This window comes from Pelodiscus sinensis, chromosome W (assembly GCF_052426305.1).
Source record: "Pelodiscus sinensis isolate ZL-2025 chromosome W, ASM5242630v1, whole genome shotgun sequence".
Taxonomy (NCBI): Eukaryota; Metazoa; Chordata; order Testudines; family Trionychidae; genus Pelodiscus; species Pelodiscus sinensis.
Genome location: NC_143084.1, coordinates 2,579,087 through 2,598,474, shown reverse-complemented (window position 1 = coordinate 2,598,474; position 19,388 = coordinate 2,579,087). Strand labels below are relative to the sequence as shown.

At 51.2% G+C, this 19,388-nt stretch overlaps 1 protein-coding gene across 11 annotated transcripts in view; it reads right to left on the bottom strand.

Moving 5' to 3' along the window:
* Nucleotides 1–19,388, bottom strand: part of LOC106731943 (phosphatidylinositol transfer protein beta isoform-like) — a 167,646-nt gene that overhangs the window by 145,087 nt on the left and 3,171 nt on the right. For 8 of the 11 annotated variants that reach the window (XR_016348242.1, XM_075915695.2, XM_089775098.1 and 5 more), the window contains exons 2-3: nucleotides 11,803–11,833; nucleotides 9,309–9,454 (exon numbers count right to left, since the gene is read on the bottom strand). The exons of 2 other annotated variants lie outside the window; for them this stretch is intronic. The gene's annotated coding sequence lies outside the window, so the exon portion shown is untranslated. The remainder of the gene's footprint in view (nucleotides 1–9,308; nucleotides 9,455–11,802; nucleotides 11,834–19,388) is intronic. One more of the 11 variants, XM_089775095.1, reaches the window with a different exon arrangement.

Below are 19,388 nucleotides of genomic sequence, written 5' to 3'. Positions count from 1 at the left end.
ATCTAGGAGGTGAGAAAACAGACCTCAACCCTATCTGTGTACACAGAGTCAATCCCTTGCCTCTCTCTAAAAGTGCAAAATTTCAAAAAGCTCTTGGGGAAGGAATAGATCTGGACAAGGAGAAGAAGTCTGGAGATAAATGTGAGAAGGGAGGGACAGGTAGTAGAAACAAAAACAAAACTGTTTGAGCAGCATATTCCTGATATCTTGAGGTCTGAGTGTAGCCTTCATTGATTTGAGATCTACCATACCACTCTCTCACTGGAATGCACTTTTATGTAGAAAACCATGATTAAATCAGGTCTTCCTGACTAGTGATTTAAAGCAAATTGATTTAAATCAAGTCCACCCTACAACTCCTTTCCAGAACCTGCATCCCCTCCTACACCCCTCTCCTGCACCCATACCACCTCCTGAAACCTGCACCCCAGTCCCCTGCCCCAAGTCATAACCCCCTCCTTCACCCAAACTCACACCCCACACCCAGTCCCCTACCCTGAGCTCCCTTCTACAGCCAACCTCCATCCCAGACCCTGCACCCCTCGACTACTTACCAAAGCGCCCCCCCCCATTCAAAAATTATTACCCACTGCAACCCAAAGCAACTCTGCTCCTCTCTCTAGCAGCAGGACTTCATTTATGTTCTCATGTCACATAGCTCAGTCGGCTCTGAGCTAGAAACTGGATAGGAATCCATTATCCCAGCATGTCTCAAGTAGGGATGTAATAGTGTAGTCAATTAACCTATAAGCAAAAGCTTATAGGTTAATGCTATAGACTATACACATTCCCCTCTCCCCCTTGCCAGTAAATTTTTTTTAGCAGGCTGGCCAGCAGCCTGGCTCAGTCCTGGCACATGCTGGGTCCAGGACCTACCCCCGCTGCAGCTCTGCATTTAAAGTGTACTGGGAGCCAGGTGGACAGGCAGCCTGGCTCAAATCTGGCTTGTGCTGGGCCCAGGAGTTCAGCCCCTCCCCTGGACAGGGACTGCTGCCATCCTGCATTGCTACCTCTATATTAGAGGCAGCAGTGCAGAGCAACAGGTAGCCAGTGCACAAGGGGAGCTGGTTTTCAAACTGGCTGCCCTTGCAGATGAACTCTTACCTGGCACCCTGTGCTGCTGCCTCCGATACAGAGGCAGCAGTGCAGAGTGGCTGGAGTGCACTGGCTGCCGGCCCTGCCCCTGGGGACTATAGAATACTCAACCAATAAGAATTCATGAAGTTAATCGACTATTCAGTTAACTGATATTGAACATCCCTAGTCTCAAGAAGTAAATACCAATTTCCTAGTATAGGAATCATCAGACAATTAAACCCACCTAGCCAAGAATTTTCTCCCCAAGAGTGGGCAGATGAGATGCTTCAGAGTAAAGCACACAACCCTGATAAAGATAAGGTTTCTCTCTCAACCCCAGGCAGCTGGTGATTGGTTTTATGCCCTTAAGCAGTAGAGAGTCACTCATTATCCACAATGGATGAGAAGTAGCAGCTCCACTACATTAAAAAAAAAGTCTCTCTAATGTGGAGGCAGGAAAAGGGAATAAGGGAATTTGTGTGCAGCCATCTTGGTCTTGTTAACAAGAGAGCAAGAGTCAGGCTAAGTCTGTGGCCTGACAACGCGAGATCTGTAATTAGACGCTGCCTTCGCCTCCATACGGAGATAAGGATAGAATGCTGACTCTGGTAGGGACCTTGAGATAAGGAGCATCTGGGTGGAACTAAATAACTGTTAGCCATTGGTGTTTGTAATGGGAAGGAGACTAATTGTTATTGTTATTATATTTAATAGACAGTATATAAACTGCTTCATAATTGCTTGTATTCAAAGATCTGCCTCGGGGGGGGGGGGGGGCCCTTCCCCCCTGTCCGAACCAGTTTTTCCCCTTGCTGCAGGGCGTAATAAAACTGCCTCTGGCTACTTGTTGCTTAAACAATGCAGAGTGAAGGCTTGTTTTCTTCCACACTAGACTGCAAGCGAGTTTGTAGCTTATAACATTGTGATCAGTGGTACAGACTTAAGCTAGGTACAGTATAGACATCTACACTCAGCTCTGCCCATGCACTTCAAGAATGACCTGCAACAACCTTCCAGGAGTTAGTTATTCCTTTCCACACTAATTAATCCCGTATAACATGGCATTTGAGTAACATTATCTGCTATATGGTTAGATTGCTACTGAACACATTTGAGTCAAGATTTTTCTGATTTCTCAAGGTGAAAGACTCAAGTCTTATGCCAGTAATTTATTTCTATGGTCTGCTTGAATTCCATATAAACACTTCATTATCTCTGGCATTTAACGATGCCCCGTCCCCAAACAGATTCCTTTTAAATGTAGAATATTTTCAGTGCTCCATGCTCTGTTAAGATCAAGAAAGCAAGCTGAAAAGCAGGGCTACTCGGAGATAAGAATGAAGAGGCCAAGAACAAGGCTAGCAACCTGTACTTAAGTTCACCACTCTGGACAATCATTCAATCACTATCTTTCTGCCTCAAATGGAATGGAAGAGTCATCTTTTCCCTAAAGAATGGCTGGTAAGTGAAGAGCACCTCTTCACTTGGATTGTTGAAGTGTGAGCACACTCATGCTGCAGGAATCACTGGTGACTGACCGCATGGGAGAGATCCAGAACAAATGGCAAAATAATGTATTATTTTCAACTATTCAACCTCAATGCCCGAAACAGATTTAAATGGAAATGGGCCAGTAATAGTACTTTTATTGAGTTGGCTCTAACAACTTTGCAGTAGCTAGAGCAAACCTGTACACCAATTTCTGTATACAATATTCCATATTCTTGTGGTTAGCTCCAACTGATAAGCTCATGTTTGGGCTCATGCTGCCTAGCTGGAAATTGTTTGGCAATAAAAAAAAAAATCTGACTTGAACAATTTTGATCTTGGATAGCAAAACACTGACTTGACTGGTCTGATAGTAAACATAAGATTTCAGTATTTAAAGTGAATAGATAAGGTGTTACTAAACTTTACTACCAAATTATTCCAACTAGCAGACGTATGCAGATCTGGCTACATCCTAACACTTACATGTCAAATGAACTTCACCCAATTTACAGTGTACGCTGAATACTTCCTGTACCAAACTCTTCCACCAAAAGGCTCAACTAAACATTTATTAGATTTTGATACAAGAGACACACACATCCCAACTAGTGTCCCTCTAAGCTGTGGGACAGCCCATCTTCCCAGGTGACTAATCAGCCCTGCCCAGTCAGAGGCTCAGGGCTCCATGCACAGAGCTGGCTGACTACCTGATAAGCTGTGCTGCCACACAGCTTATAGGGAATGCTGATCCCAAACACTACGTACCACTGACAAGCAGCAGGGCAGCCCCCAGATACCAGCACAGCCAGAGTCTTTACTCCCCCTAACTTCTTTACAACAGTTCTACCAGGGACTATGATGCGGTGCAGCCCTGCCCTTCCTTACTCATTTGTACTGTATACACCTAACAAGTTGAACCCTAGCACAAAGAATGGGCTTATTTGAAACCAAAATCTGCTTTATGTATGCAAATGACAAGAAATTCCTCATTGGTTAGGCCAGAAAACTATATTCCTAACTTTGACCTACCAATCAGCAGAGAACTAGAAGGAGGTTCTGTTCAACAATTTAGTTTGTTAGTCAGTTTTTTCCTACATCTAATTGTGACAGGTTCCCCCCCCCCCACACACACACACTTGATGAAATGGACTTATGGATGCCAATATGCATAACTCAAAGATGCTTTAGACAAAATATCTCATGTAGCCTATCAATGCTAATGTCTCAATCTGCTGGATCTGGATATCTTATTTTGGTGTATGTATCATTCTTGTGTGTATAAAGTTAGACGTGGACTATGGAATAAGGATGTTAAGTAATGGTTAACTGACTAGTTGAGTAGTCGATGGAAATGCCTTACCTCCGGATGCAGGCCTGCCTCTGGCCGCCCAGGGCAATGGGCGGGGCAGCGGAGCCAGTGTCCTGCAGGGGGAGCAGGCGCTCTTGCTGCCCCACCCAGCCACCTGGGAAGAAGGGTCAGTGCCTCAGTGCTGGGCACAGAGGAAGGGGGGGAGCTACCTGCCAGCCAGGGGAAGCTCGCCACGCAGCTGATGGGGGCCTGACTGGAGCCAGCCCTGGTGCGGGATTCCAGCCTTTTCCAGGCACCATGCAGCGCGAGTCACTGACACGTCCCGAAGGCAGCCCGGGAACCCCACTGCTCACGGAAGCCCGTCCCGGCTGCCATCGCCTGCGGGGCTCGTCACCCAGAAGGAAAGCTCGCTTTGCGGGCAGCTAGGGAGAGCTACAGCGGCTGTGGCCCGCCCATGGCCCCGCTCCACACCCTGGGCTCGGTGGAGGTGAAACAGCGCAGGCGCCAGCCCCAAACTTGCCTGCGTTGCAGGCCCGCTGTGGGGCGCGCAGAGCACAGCCAGGGACGAAACGCACTGGCCGCCGCGGATCTCTCGCTAGTGGGTGACTGACCCTGGTGGCAGGATCCGCAGGCACACGGCGCTCAGCAGTGGGCAGGTGCGTGCACATGGTGGCAGTGCCGCAGGCTTTGGGGGGGGGGGGGGGGGGGCGCAGCTGGTCCCATCACACCACCCAGAGCGAGCAGCGGGGCGCGCAGTCATTGGGATTAGCGGGGCCCCCGGGTGTTGCATGGCCAGCTCTGGGGGAGGGCAGCCCTGTCCCGCACCCGCTCCGTGGGGCGCAGGCTTCATGGGCCGGCTTTTCCCGTGCCAAGGCAAGGCTGGGGGCCATCATGGGACAGCCTGAGCCGGAGCTGGGCCAGGAGCAGGCTGGGCACTGGGGCAGCGCTCTCAGCGCTGCCTGGGCCCCACGCATTTTCCTGGAGATGCGCAGCTCTGGCCTGGCCAGAGATTTCCCCGTGGGGACTCGCCGCCATGGGCTCTGCCCGCCTGGCCCCTCCCCCGGCACCCCCCAGCTGTAGGGAGGGGACAAGAGGGTTTGGTGGGGAGAGGGAAAGGAGACGGAGTTCAGTCAGTGGGGGCAGGTGGGAGAGGGGAGCAGACTGGGTCTGGTCAGGAGCGGGGGGATTGGGTTTAGCTGGGAGGGAAGAGGGCGCAGGGTGGATTAAGTGGGGGGGGGGGGTGTGGACTGGGTCCAGTCACTGAGGGGTCGGGTTTGCCTGGGAGGGGAGAGAAGGTGGAAACTGGGTTCAGTGAGAGGGAGGGGGGGGGGGGGGTCAGGGTATGTCTGGAGGGGAGACAGGACATAGGCTGGCTTTGGCCAGAGGGCGTGGTGGGAGTCAAAGAGCCGCAAGGTGAAAGGGGCGCTTTCCTCCTCCGTGCCTGTCCTGCAGCAGCAGGCCAATGGGGGGCGGGGCAGCCAAAAATATTTTGTTTGGGGAGGCAAAAAACCTAGAGCCAGCCCTGACTCACAAAGAAGCAGCAGCAGGTATATCTTTACAATTCACATTTCAGCACTGTAGCCCATTGGTTCTTCTGGCCCTCTGCCAACACCCTTGCTAGCTACCTAAGTTTAACCCCTTAGTCACCGAGTGCTAGCCAGCACTCCTCCTATCCATCACATATCACTGTTGTCCTTGGAGTCTAAACAGTGGTTGGTCTTAGGAAGTCACGTGACCACCCTAACTGGTCAGGTCTGACTAGGTAATTTCCCCATGGAAGGGTGGGCAGGAATTCTGTTCCTACATTCCAAAGTGGAATCTATAAAACAGGGGTGAGGAACCTAAGGCCTGGGGGCTGGATGCAGCCTCCAGCTTGCCTGGATCGGACCCCCCCCAAAGCTCAGGGCTCCCCCCCCCAAACATTGGAGGGCCCACACAGGCACTCTAGCCCCCCCATCCCACAGTGGGGCTGGAGCACACAATCTACTAGGCTGTGCCCCCCTAGGCTCTGGTGTGTGAGGGGAATGTGGGGAGTGTCTGTCGCCTTGTCAGTCAGGGGCTACACCAGTGAGGGTTTTGTTTGGTTTTTTTCTTTTTTGCTTGTCACTTGTGTATGGCCCCTCCAACTGACTTCTGTGGGTCAGTGGCCCCGGATCCAAAAAAGGTTCCCCACCCCACTATAAAACAATGGGAAGGTAGCAGTGCGTGTCTCTGGCTGACATAGCACTCCCTAGAAAATGAACCCGAGACCGCAGGGAGAAGGTTCTTCCCTGGCTTGGAAGTTTAGGTGAAACAGGAACAGTTTTAGGGCAACTTTGTACTGAGGTTTTAGTGTTAGAACTAGCTATATGTTTTCTGTTATTTTCAATTTATAATCTACAGTAAAACTCCATTAGTCCGGCATCCAATGCTCCAGCACTCCTGATGGTCCGGCACCATCAGGAACCCGGAAGTGCTTGGGGCAGCCGGACAATTGGAGCTGCTCTGGGCCCGGCTTCCCCGATTCAGCCGCTGCTGAAACTGACCAGCAGCAGCTGAATCAGGGACGCCTGGGCCAGAGCCGGACTATCGGAAGGGGGGGGGCTATGAGGGGTCTGAGATGGCATCCTCCCCCACCCCACCCCAGACCCCTCATAGCCCCCACTTTTGATAGTCCAGCACCCCCTGGGTCCTAAAGGTGCCGGATTATTGGAAGTTTACTGTACTTTGCTCTGGCTGTTTTCACTTGCAACCACTTAAATCCTACTGCTTGTACTTAATAAAATCACTTCTATTTACTATCAAGCCCAGTGTAAATAATTGTTACCTGGGGAAGCAATCAGTGTGTACATCCCCCCCTTTAATTGTTAAAGGGGGCTTGCCTGAATAATTTATTTGGGGTTATGATCTCATTTGGGGAGTGGTTTCCCTTTCAAGAGTAGAAGCTGAAGGTAATTGCAGCCAAGGTATTAAACCACTTTTTATACTCAACCCATCACACTGGTTTGCGTGTATCAAAACAGCAAGCAAGCGACCTCAAATGACCTCTTCCATGATGGTCAAACAAAACCAAGCTCACTGGCAGTAAATAAGGCTCAATTTCAGGGACAGTCCCGAGGCCTGTAGCCTAGCTGAGGTAGTGCTCACATGATACCTTTGCCTGTGCAGTCAAGTCACATAAAAAAAATACATGTTAGCAGGGATATGCAGCTGCCACAAGTTTCTTCACTAAAAGCCACAGGCTGAAATATCACAGCCTTTGGTAAAACGTATGTATTTAACATGAGCAGGGCTCAACAAATGCACTCGCCCGCGGTGAGTAGATTTTTTCCAGCTGGCGAGTGCAGGGGCGGACTGGGCAGTTGTGATGGGCTGGCTGAAGCCCGCACTATGGGTGGCGTGGCCCCATCCGATCCGCTGGCTGGCGGAGGAGCAGAGCGCCGCTGAGAAGGGGGAAGTGCAGTGATTTTTCCCACCGGACTGCCTGCATGCAGCTCCAGCGCGAGGAGGCGGGGCAGGATGCCAGGACGCGGGCGTGACCTGGCCCCGCTGATTTTTAAGGGCCGCAGCAGCTCGGCTCTGGCCATGTGTCCCTGGGAGCTGGCTGCGGCGCGTGGCACAGCCAGGGCCTGCCCCACAGCCAGGGCCCGCCCCGCCGGCTCCAGTCCTGCCACGGCCCCAGCCCCCCTTTGTCTCCGTGCCACCGGTTCCCCACGCCACCACTGCACCCCGGACCCCCTGCTCTCCCTCTTCCCTGCGACCCTTTGGCTCTGCGACACCCTTACACCCCGCACCCTGCTCCCCCCAATCCCTGCCCCCCCAGCTCTGTGCTACCCGTTCCCTGCACTGCCCCTAGACCCCGATCCCTCTGCCCCTCCCATTCCCCGCATCCCATTCTCCGTGCCTCCACTGCACCCTGCTCCCCCCAATCCCTGCATCCCTCTGGCTCTGTGCTTCCCGTTCCCCACGCCACCCTCGTACTCCCCCACTGTTCCCTGCACCCCTCTGGCTCTGTGCTGTCCCTGCACCCTGTTTCCCCTGTGGGTTGGGAGTGAGGGGTGCTTGTCCATAGGGAGGGGCTGGACAGGGCAGGGAAAATGCTGCTGTGACCCAGCAGCAGTGAGTGAAAGGGGGAGTTCACTTGAAGCACCTTTGCCTTCATGGAAAAAAAAGAGGAATGAAAATGCTATTTCCTATTTATAGGGCTAAAATGCCAGGACAAAAAAGAAAAACAAAAAAAAATTGCAAAATGCAAATGTAAAAGACAACAAGGGGGGGGGGGGGGGGACACATTTTGCTTGGGGCAGCAAAATACCTAGAGCTGGCCCCTGGGGAGGGGAAGAAGAAAGGGGAAGGCACCATGGGACAGGGGTGCAGGAGAGACAAATACCAGGGGGCCAAGTGCAGACAATGAGGAAAAGGGCAGGAGGGGGAGGTGTCAGTGGGAGGGGGGGACAGGGTGATGCTGGGAGAGGAGAGGGGAAGGGCACTGGGGGCTAGAGGGAGGAGGGGGAGGTGCTGGGAGAAGGCTTGAAAGAAGGGGTGGGCATGAGGAAGGCGGGGATGGAGCAAGGCATGTGTGAGGGCACAGAAGGGCATGAGGGGAATGGGGGCAGAGGGTGGTGAGGGGGTGGGTATCAGGGAAAAAGAGCAAAGGGGGCAGGGGCAGTGAGGGAAGGGGGAGGAACCAGGAGGGTGCAGGTGCGAGGAGATTCTGGGGGTGAAGCAGAAGGGCAGACACCTGCAGGGGAGGGACCAGCACCAGAGGAGAGAGGCAGGGCAGGTGTGTAGAGGGAGGTGTTAGGAGAGGGGATGAGGAGGGGTAGCTCACATGATCAGAGTGGGGCTACTGAAGAAGTGGGCACAGGGAGGAGAGAAGGGCTGGCGGAGGGGGCAGGTCACAGGAGGGCTGAGGGCAGTGAGAAGGGCAGGAGTCAGGACAGCAGAGGAGGGTGAGGGGTTGGGGGGCAGCAGGCACCAGGGGAGCTGATGGAGCAAGGGGAGGAGACATGGCAGCAGAGAGAAAAGGTAGAGGTTTATAAGATTTATTAATAACCTGGGTGATATTTGTTAACTTATTAGTAATTACTGTTCTTATTAGGAATTTATGCCATAAAAAAACCACTTTGTGGGGGAGGGTGGCGAGTCCCTTTTTTGTCTGGCGAGTAGGGTTTTCCATAACTTGTCAACCCCGAATGTGAGCAATGTGATGAGCTGCACAACACAGCAGAAAAGTGCCTAAAACTGACACTTTCGGGGGGGGGGGGGGTATATTCAGACCCATTTCACAGCATGCTCTTCTTGCTCCCCATTGTCCTTCTTAAAAGTCTAGATGGTCTCTGAACACTTCCTGGCCAGAGCTGAAGTGTGTTGTGCTCTCACAATGAAAAAAGAGCTGGGGAATCATAGGGTAGGAGCTCTCCCACAGAGCTACAACACACACATCCCTTACCTCTTTAAGTGATAGATTTTGTGGGTATACTGTCCCTTTTCACCATCCTTTTCATAAGGCTCATTCTTTAAGACCTGAATTCCTTCACCACCTCCTGTTTCATTTTTACTAGCTTCTGCCACAGAGTAAAGTTGCCCAACTTGATACTGAAATTAAGAGATGCAAAATTTCAAAGTTAAAATGTGACAGGACAACAGTGTAGAGGAGTGTCAGAATTTAGATATTTCAATTTAAAGCAGCAAACTTTGTATCGACATGATTACATGCAAGTGAACTGACCTTTTACTATAGGTTGGACACCCCTGGTCCAGCACCCTCGGGACCTAAAAGGTCCCAGACAAGGGAGCTTTCTGGACCACGGGATGTCTGGGAGGGGAGCACGCCACCCTCCCCACTAGGCTCCTCTCCCAGCCTCCTGGCCCCACCAGAGCTATCGGCGGTCCCGCCAGTTGCGGGCTCCGCTGCCTTCCCTGCCCCACCAGCTGTGGGTTACACCATCCCACTGGCCCCCACTTCGAGCCACCGGCAACCTCTGCTGCTGGGGTTCTAGTCCTGTAACATCTGTGGCCCTTCTGGACCACGGATGTTGCCAGACCAGCGAGAGTCTGAGACCACAGAGGTTCAACCTGTATAAAGGAAAATGCACACTGGAGAATGACTACTTGCTTCCCCCCCACTTCCTGCCTCAGAGGCAACAAGGGGGGCGGGGGGAGAAGAACAGGAGCCAGTGCTGGGGGGAGCAGACTTAAAAGCCACCTCGCCCCTGCCACTGCCTCTATCAGAGGTGGGCAAGGAGGAGGAAGAGAGAAATAGCGGAGGCTACTGCTCGGTCCTGGCTCACGCTGAATCCAGTAGCCTCTGTTTGCGATGGACAGGACTGGCTGCTGCAAACAGAAGCTGCTGGACTCAGCATGAGCTGGAACCGAGCAGTCCCGGCTTACACTGGTCCAGGACGCTGTGCCTCTGCATTTTAAACATAGATGCTCTTACTACATTTAAGATGCAGAGCTGTAGCGCAGGTGGTTCCTGGAGCCAGCATAAGCTGGGACTACTCAGTCCTGGCACGAGCCAGCTCCTGGAGCTACCCCCGCTACGGCTCTGCATAGTTCATAAGTTCACTACAGGCAGTCCCCAAGTTACGCAGATCCGACTTATGTCGGATCCGCAGTTACGAATGGGGCTTTTCTCGCCCCGGAGGACAGGAGCGGCGGGACGCCCAGATGGGCGGCGGGACCGCCGTTTATCTGGGCGTCCCGCCGCTCCCGTCCTCCGGGGCGAGAAAAGCTGCTCCCCGTCTCCCTGGTCAGACCAGGGAGACGGGGAGCAAAGCTGCGGAGGACGCCCGCAGCGGGACAGCCCAGGCGCGTCTGGGCTGTACCGCTGCAGGCGCCCTCCGCGGCTTTGCTCCACGTCTACCTGGTCTGCTTGGGGGGGGGGGGGGGGGGACGACTAGTGCCCCCTCCCCCCAGCAGACCAGGCTTTTCTGCCCACAACGCCTGGGGTAGAGCAGCTGGGGCGCTGCTGGGTTGGTCCCGCAGCGCTGCTCCTCGGCACCACTGGATCAACCCGGCAGCACCCCAGCTGCTCTGCCCCAGGCGTCCTGATTCAGCCGCTGCTGGTCAGTTTCAGCAGCGGCTGAATCTGGACGCCAGTTCCGACTTCATAAGTTGACACAAGTTGTAAGTCGGAACTGGCGTCCAGATTCAGCCGCTGCTGAAACTGACCAGCAGCGGCTGAATCTGGACGCCAGTTCCGACTTACATACTTATTCAACTTAAGAACAAACCTACAGTCCCTACCTTGTACGTAACCCGGGGACTGCCTGTAGTTCATAAGTTGACACAAGTTGTATCAGCTACACGATTAGTTAGATAACCATAATTTAACATCCTTAGAAAGTATAGCCATTTAAGTGTTTTTAGTTTATGTACAATTTTTAAATGATTAGTTTTATTTCCAGTGTTATAGCTTCGACATGCACACAGTTATTCAAGAGGTCATCAAAATGACTATAGCTTTCTCCAATGAAAGTTTTGTTATTTAGGTGGATGGAACTAGCTGCCAGAAGGTAGAAGATATAGGTTGCGTTTCCCCTTAAAACAGAAAATGTTCTATTCAACTTGGACTTCTGAGAGTGAACCTGTTAAGTGCACTTCAACATTTAAATGCTTAGTTTCAGACACAAAGAATATCCCCATCCTTGCTTTATCGGAGAGAGAAGTATATTAGCTGGAGTCACACAATGCTCTCAACAGCAGGAAAATTCTGCAGCAAGGAAGAGATTTACAATTTCCCTTTTCTTCATCAGCTCAGAAGTGGCTACAGTTTCTTGATCTTCAGTCATTTGTCTGCTTTGAAGTTAATTGAGCTGAGAAGTTTGCTCTGACTGATGGGACAGTAATTCACATCTGGTGGACTAGTGCATTTGGATCCAAGCTAATCAGTGTTTAAAATAAGACCATGAAGTCCAACAAGAAAGATAGAGATTACGTACCTCTTGCACTGAGCATGGTAAAACCACTCGGCTGAAAGAGAAAAGGAACCAAGTGAATGCATAACACAAACGTCTCTGTTCTATATGCAATACCTGTATTAGCATTTATGGTCAAGCAAGCATAGGTGGTCAATGAACATTATTCATAAAGTAACATATGCACAATATGATGGGACCGTGTAGTTGAAAACACAGTTACACACCCGGGGGGGGGGGGGGGCGGCGTGGGCGCACACTGCATGTGGGGAACCAGCTCCTGCAGAGCTCCCTGGCCCCCTATTTAAAAGCCACCCACCCAAGCACCAAGCTGCCATGGAGCTGCCTGCCCCCCTGCTCGCTGGTGCCAAAAGAGAGAGGAGACAGGAGCCAGTACTCATGGGGAGCCAGTTTAAAAGCTAATCTCCTGCCTCCCCTGCATATGTAAACATAGCCGCTGAAAAACGTTTACAAATAAATGTATTTTAACATCCCTAAAGCAAAATCCAGTTAACCAAAGTGCAATCCCATGTAAAACACATGTAACACATAAAAAAGTTTGAGGGGTTGAAGTAAGGAGACCCAAGAATTATATCCAGCTCTGCCATTACCTTGAAGTGATGTCAGACACAAACTCTGGCTATCCCAAGTGACTAAGGCAAGGATCTGCAACCTATGGCTCAGTATGGAACCTAATATGGCTCTTTTATCATTCCCAAAAATACATACAACTTCTTAAATTAAAATGAAAAATTAAAAATTTTTAACACGTAAATTACTCATGTAGCTAGAATGCGTGCATGAACCTAATGTGACCAGTTATGATGTAAACGTTAAAGAAATGTGCGAAAACAGGCAGCAGCAGAAGTCCCATTAAATAAAATCTGAGTACATTTCATTTATGCTATTAATCATCATGTCAATCAATATTAAGTTGTATATTTTCAGTCATGCAAATGGACATTCTTATATGGCTCTTTGTTGACCACTTGTTCTGAATTATGATGCAGTTTGGCTCTTTGGTTTAAAAAAAAAAAAAAAAAAAAAATTGCCAAATCCTGGTTTAAGGCAAGAAAGGACCACCAAACCATTGAGTCCAAGGATTTTCAAATTTAGGGTCATGACCCAGTACTAGGGTTACCAGATCATTTAAAAAAAATACCGGACACACCGGATCTCAGATGGGGGGGGGGGGGGGGGGGAAGAGAGAAGAGAAGGAGAACCGGCTGGCAGGGAGCAGGGCTGGCCCAGGTGCACGCAGATTCCCGGAGTGCTGCCCATCCCACGCACAGTCTTGGTGGGGCACACGGGTTAGTCCTGCCCAGGGGATTCCATCCCACCCCCCTCCTCTCTACTGTATAATTGTGTACTGCCTGGCAGGTAGACATGCTCACGCAGTGTGAACATGTCTACCAGCCAGGCAGTACGCAACTACGTACCGATACTCATGATGATAAAACAATTAGGAAATACCGGACACTACTGAAGATGCAAAGAGAATGAATGAGAAAGACCACAAATCTGAGTGCACTGAATTTCTTTAATTATTGTAACTATTAAGTACTCATTAAAAAAAGTAAATACAGATTGCTTTTCACTGCATTTGCAAGAGCAGCTAGGGATGTTAGATAGCAGGTAATAGAACATAGTTGACTAACCACTAAGAATTCTTGTGCCATGAAGCAGCCCCTGTCCAGTGACCCAGCCACAAGCAAGGGCTACTTTGCAGCAGCAGTCCCTGTGCGCGGGGGGGGGGGGAAGAAGGGGTCCTAAATCCCTACAGGGACTCCCCCCACATACCGGGGCTGCTGCCAGCTGGGCAGGAAGCCAAGCGTGGCTCCAGCTCGCGCCAGGTGCAGGACCCAACCCCACCAGGGGGCAGGCTGCCTGCAGCAGGGTTTGGTCCCGCAGCAGGTGAAAGCCAGAACTGAGTCGGGCGACTCATCGACTAATCAAGGAGTTAATAAAAATTCTATCAACTACTCGATTAGTTAAACACCTCTAGCCCACATTTCACACTCCAGTGCTAACTACTTTGCTTGGCAAAGGAATTTGCTAAACATTGCTTAAGATGTCAAAGCATTAAGTCACTTCACAGAAGAGGATAAGAACAGCCATACTGGGTCAATGGTCCATTCAGACCAGTATCCTGTCTGGGGACAGTGGCCAATGCAAGATGCCCCAGAAGGAGGAGACAAGTAATCCTCATGTGACTCCTCCCCTGCCACCCACCTCCAGACAGAGGTCAGGAACACCATTCCTACCCATCCTGGCTAATAGCCACTGATGGACCTAACCTCCATGGCTGTACCTACATATTAGCATCCCTTTTCCGGAAAAGGGATGCTAATGAGACCAGTCGGAATTGCAAATGAAGCGGGGATTTAAATATCCCCCGCGGCATTTGCATGAACATGGCTGCCGCTTTTTTCCGGCTCGGGGTTTTGCCGGAGAAAAGCGCCAGTCTAGACGGGATCTTTCAGAAAATAAAGCCTTTTCCGGAAGATCCCTTATTCCTCTTAAAATCAGGAAAAAGGGATCTTCCGGAAAAGGCTTTATTTTCCGAAAGAGCCGCATCTAGACTGGCACTTTTCTCCGGCAAAGCCCCGAGCCAGAAAAAAGCGGCAGCCATGTTCATGCAAATGCCACGGGGATATTTAAATCCCTCACTGCATTTGCAATTCTGACTGGTCTCATTAGCATCCCTTTTCCGAAAAAGGGTGCCCATGTAGACACAGCCCATGAGTCTATCTAGCTCTTTTTTGAACCCTGTTAAAGTTCTAGCCTTCACCACATCCTCTGGCAAGGAGTTCCACAGGTTGACTGTGAAGAAAAACTTCCTTTTGTTTGTTCTAAACCTACTGCCTAGTAATTTCATTTGGTGACCCCTAGTTCTTGTATTGTGGGGATACGTAAATAACTTTTGCTTATTCACTTTTTCCACACCAGTCATGATTTTATAGACCTCTATCATATTCCCCCCCCCCCCCCCCCCAAGTCTCCTCTTTTCTAAGCTGAAAAGTCCCAGTCTTTTTAATCTTTCTTCATATGGGACCCATTCCATACCTTTTTCTGAACCTTTTCCAATGCCAATTTATCTTTTTTGAGATGAGACCACATCTGTATGCAGTATCCAAGATGTGCGCGTACCATGGTTTTATATAGGGGCAATAAGATATGCTCGGTCTTATTCTCTATCCCGTTTTTAATGACTCCTAACATTCTATTTTCTTTTTTTGACTGCCTCTGCACACTGAGTGGATGTTTGCAGAGAGCTATCCACAACAACTCCAATATCTCTCTCTTGAGTAGTTATAGCTAAATTAGTCCCCATCATATTGTATGTATAGTTGGGGTTATTTTTTCCAATGGGCATTACTTGACATTTGTCAACATTACATTTCATTTGCCATTATGTTGCCCAATCACTTAGTTTGGTGAGATCTTTTTGAAGCTCTTCAGTCTGCTTTGGTCTTAACTATCTGGAGCAGTTTGGTATCATCTGCAAATTTTGCCACCTTGCTGCTTACCCCCTTCTCTAGATCATTTATAAATAAGTTGAATAGGATGGGTCCCTGGACAGACTCTTGGGAGACCCCACTAGTTACCTCTCTCCACTCGAAAAACTGAGCATTTATTCCTCCCCTTTGTTTTCTGTCTTTTAACCAGTTCTCAATCCATGAGGACTTCCCCTCTATCCCATGACAACTTATTTATTAAACTTGCTTTACTTAAGAGCCTTTGGTGAGGGACCTTGTCAAAGGCTTTCTACTGGATCTTCCTTGTCCACATGTTTGTTGACCCCCCCTCAAAGAACTCTAGTAGATTGGTAAGGCATGATTTCCCTTTACAGAAACCATGTTGACCCCCCCCCCCCCAAATTATTTTCATCTACACATCTGACAATTTTATTCCCCCAATCACTGCAAATTGTTTGTTACAGAAGGCTTAGGCTGGCATAGAAGCTGTAACAAAGCCAAGCCACCGGATTCAGCCTGCGGAGGCAGCAGAGAGCCCCAGGCAGGCTCCCCAGCAGCTCTGCGTGCCGGGCAGAAATGTGGCTGCAGGGCTCCCTTTCTGTGTTAAAACTGGAGGGGGGGGGCATGTTTGGAGCCGCCCCGCCCCCAGCACATTCCCATTGGCTGGTTTCTGCCAGAAGCCAGCCAATGGGAACTGCTTGTTAGAACAACAGGCAGCTAAGAAGAATCACACCCCCTCTCCTGGGCTCAGTTGAAGCACATGGCCAGGCAAGCAGGCAGGGAAACATTTTAAGTCTGCAGGCAGGCAGGCTCGTTTGGCAGCTGGCAAGTAAGTCTCTTGGCCACAGCCTGCTTCTGGCACCCCACCCCTTTCCTGCCCCAACTCTCTGCCCCCCCCCCAACATACCCAAACCCTCTGTCCCCCTCTTACACCCACACCCCCTCCCAGATCTGCCCCCCCCCCCCCCATCTCCTGCCCCAGATCACAATCCCCTCCTACCCTAGGTCACATCCCAGCCCCCTGCCCTAGGTCACAACCACCTGCTCCACCCAACTCCCTCCCAGACTCCAGTCTCCCTCCTGCACCCCAGTCCCTTACCCCAAGCTCCCCTCTGGACCCAACCTCCATCCCAGACCCTGCACCTCCTCCATTAATATCATGGAAGAGTGCGGCCCTCGACCTCTTCCCAAAACCTTGGAGTAGCTCCCCTGTCAAAAATTATTGCCCACCCTTGCTTTTGTTACTGTACCTTTTAATTTCTGTTGAGCATTTAATTTCAGAAAGGGGAACTACACAAAAATGAGGAAGATAGTTATAGTGTTGGGCTGCTGAGGTTTCTTTCCCCCCCCCCCCCAAACCACTGGGATGTTAAATTTTATTACATTACTAGCCAATTAGCCCGTCATAAAACGGGATTTTCAGGTCTCTCCTCCACATCGGTCTTCTCTCCTGAGCCTCTGGTCTCTTGCTCTGTCTCTCTCTCCCCTCCTCCTCCTCCTCCCTCCCCCCCTCTCTCTCAGCTCTCCTCCATCTCCTGCCTCTCACGCTCTTTTTCTCTTCTCCTCCTCCTCCTCCTCCTCCTGCATGGGGAGCACGGAGCCCAAACAGCTGTTTGCACCGCTTGCTCCCGCGTGGCAGCCCGGCTGAGTGGCTGCCTATGAGCTCCAGCTGCCCCCCTGCACCGTTTCCCTTCACCCCAGCACTGATCCTGCAGCCTCCCAGTTGTCCTCATCCTCCCCCTCGTTCCCCCACCCTCCCCCCAGCCAGGCTCAGCGCCCAGCCCCCACTCACAGGCACCAAGTGGAGGACTGAGCAGGGGGCAGCAGGTGGCTAGAGAGAAGCGGCACTTTCCCCTTAAAAGTGACGCTTCTCTCCAGCTGGCTGTGCAGCTGCTTGTACTCCTCCAGCCCGTGCCTCCCTCCCGGGCCTGCTCCAGGTTGCGAACTCTCCTGGGCTGGTTGGACCAGACATCAGCACAGTAAGGACATGACGGAGGCTCCAGGCCCTGCCCCCTGGCCATGTACGTCGCCACCCCGCCCCCCTTCGCCTCCCGCCGTGGCGCTCGGCTGACTTCTGCGCCGCTCAGGTGGGCCGCTGCGGGGGAGCCCAAACGGCCGCTTGCTCCCCCGTGGCGGCCCAGCTGAGTGCCACTATGGGAGGTGAAGGGGGGGGCGGGGCTGTGACATTCACTGCCTGGGGGCGGGGCCTGGAGCCGCTGTCACACCGCATGTCACCACCCCGCCCCCTCCTTAAAAACTAGGCACTCTAGTTCACCCATTTATTTAGTCACACATTCTTCAGACATACCTAAAGCTAACACTGGAGCACTAAACATCAGAAATCTGGCTAGAAGTTTAAGTTATGTACTAGGGATGTTAAATTTTGATTAACTAATCCAATAGTCAATGGGATTTCCATCAACCATTCAACTAGTCAGTAAGGACTAGCTCATGTTCTGCCTTTGAAACATACAAGTGCCCCTGTGCATTTCAAAGATTCAGATGCCTCACTGGCCCTGGGCTCTATGTGGGCCCTTCCACTTTGAAATATACAAGAGCTCCAGCGGGGACTTGTATACATTTCGAAGTTGGAACGCTGCCCCCCCCCCCCGAGCTGCAGCGGGGGGGGGGGGAAATCAGCTCCCCCTCCTCTTCCCCCACCCCCATTGATACCTCTTTCTGATAGACGCAGGGCGGGGGGGAGCAACTAGTCACTTACATCCCTATTATGTACAAGAAAGTAATATGTTTAATTGAAGGAAGTCACCAACACTCTCAGAAATGCAAGATTAGGGAAGACTTATTTCAGATACAACAGGAATTTCTTCAGAAAACCAAAATTCAGGGCAATGACCAGCAGAGGAAGAGACATTTCAACATAATGGGAATGAAGAAATTTTATTTGCTACTAGATATTTCAGAAGTTGCTTCCAAACACCAACTTTGACATTACACTGGACAAGTGAAAAGGAGCTAATGTTTTAAAACAAAGAACTATCACATTTAAGTCAGTCGCTGTCAATGCTATCCATTACCTGCTGAGCTGAAGCAAAACCAACATAGTAAGGCATTGCTGTATTAAAGAGCAAGGCACTGTCAAATAGGGATGTTAAATTGCAGACCAGCCTCCCCTATCCCCGCCACCACCTCTGATAAAGGCAGCAGTTGGAGCATGGTGGCTGTTTCCATGCCCCCCCCCCCCCCCCACACACACACACTTGCTGCTTCTCAGAGGTAGCAAGGGTGTGGTGGGGGGGAGGGGGGAGAGAAGAGAAAGCAAGTAGTCAATACTCCAGTAGACTATCCAATAAGCTGTCAAATATAGGGATGCCTGGGGCTTACTGATTAATCCTGTTGGCTTCACACATTTCCGCTCCCCCCGCAGCCCCAGCCCGCCAGAGCATCCCCCACATGACCCTAGCCATAGCTCCAGCCCTGAAGGGCTGGAGCTACAGCCAGGGCTGCACGGTGGCTGCCCCATGTACAGGGGCTGGACACCCACCATGTACCCCCACAGCAGCTGGGCAGCCACCACACAACTCTGTCCCCCTTCTCTCCCACAGAGCCCACCACCATCTTACCTTCCAAAAAGGTGAGTGTTGCTGCGCCTCTCTGCTGAGGAGGTGGGCAGAACTCAAATTCTTTGTGCGTGCCCATGCAGCAGCACACCCTAGAGGAATCTTAGCTGCTGTATCAAAGGCGACAGCAGCATGGGTCAGCAGATAGGATGCAGAGGCAGCAGTGTGGGTGGCAGGGGGTTTCCCAGGAACGGGGATGTAATAGTGTAGTCGATTAACAGATAAGCAAAAGCTTATAGGTTAATGCTATCGACTACACACATTCCCCCCAGTATTTTTTTTTTTTTTTAAGCAGACTAGCCAGCAGCTTGGCTCATACCAGGTCCAGGACCTACTCCTGCTCTTCATTTAAACTGTATTAGGAGCCATGCAGGCAAGCAGCCTGGCTCACGTCATGTCTGGGAGCTCAGACACCCCGCCCCCCCAGACAGAGGCTGCCACTGCCCTGCACTGCTGCCTCTGCATTAGAGGCAGCAGCATGGGGCAACAAGCAGCTAGTCCACGAGGGGAGCTAGTTTTTAAACTGGCTCCCCTCATGGACCAGCTCCTGCCT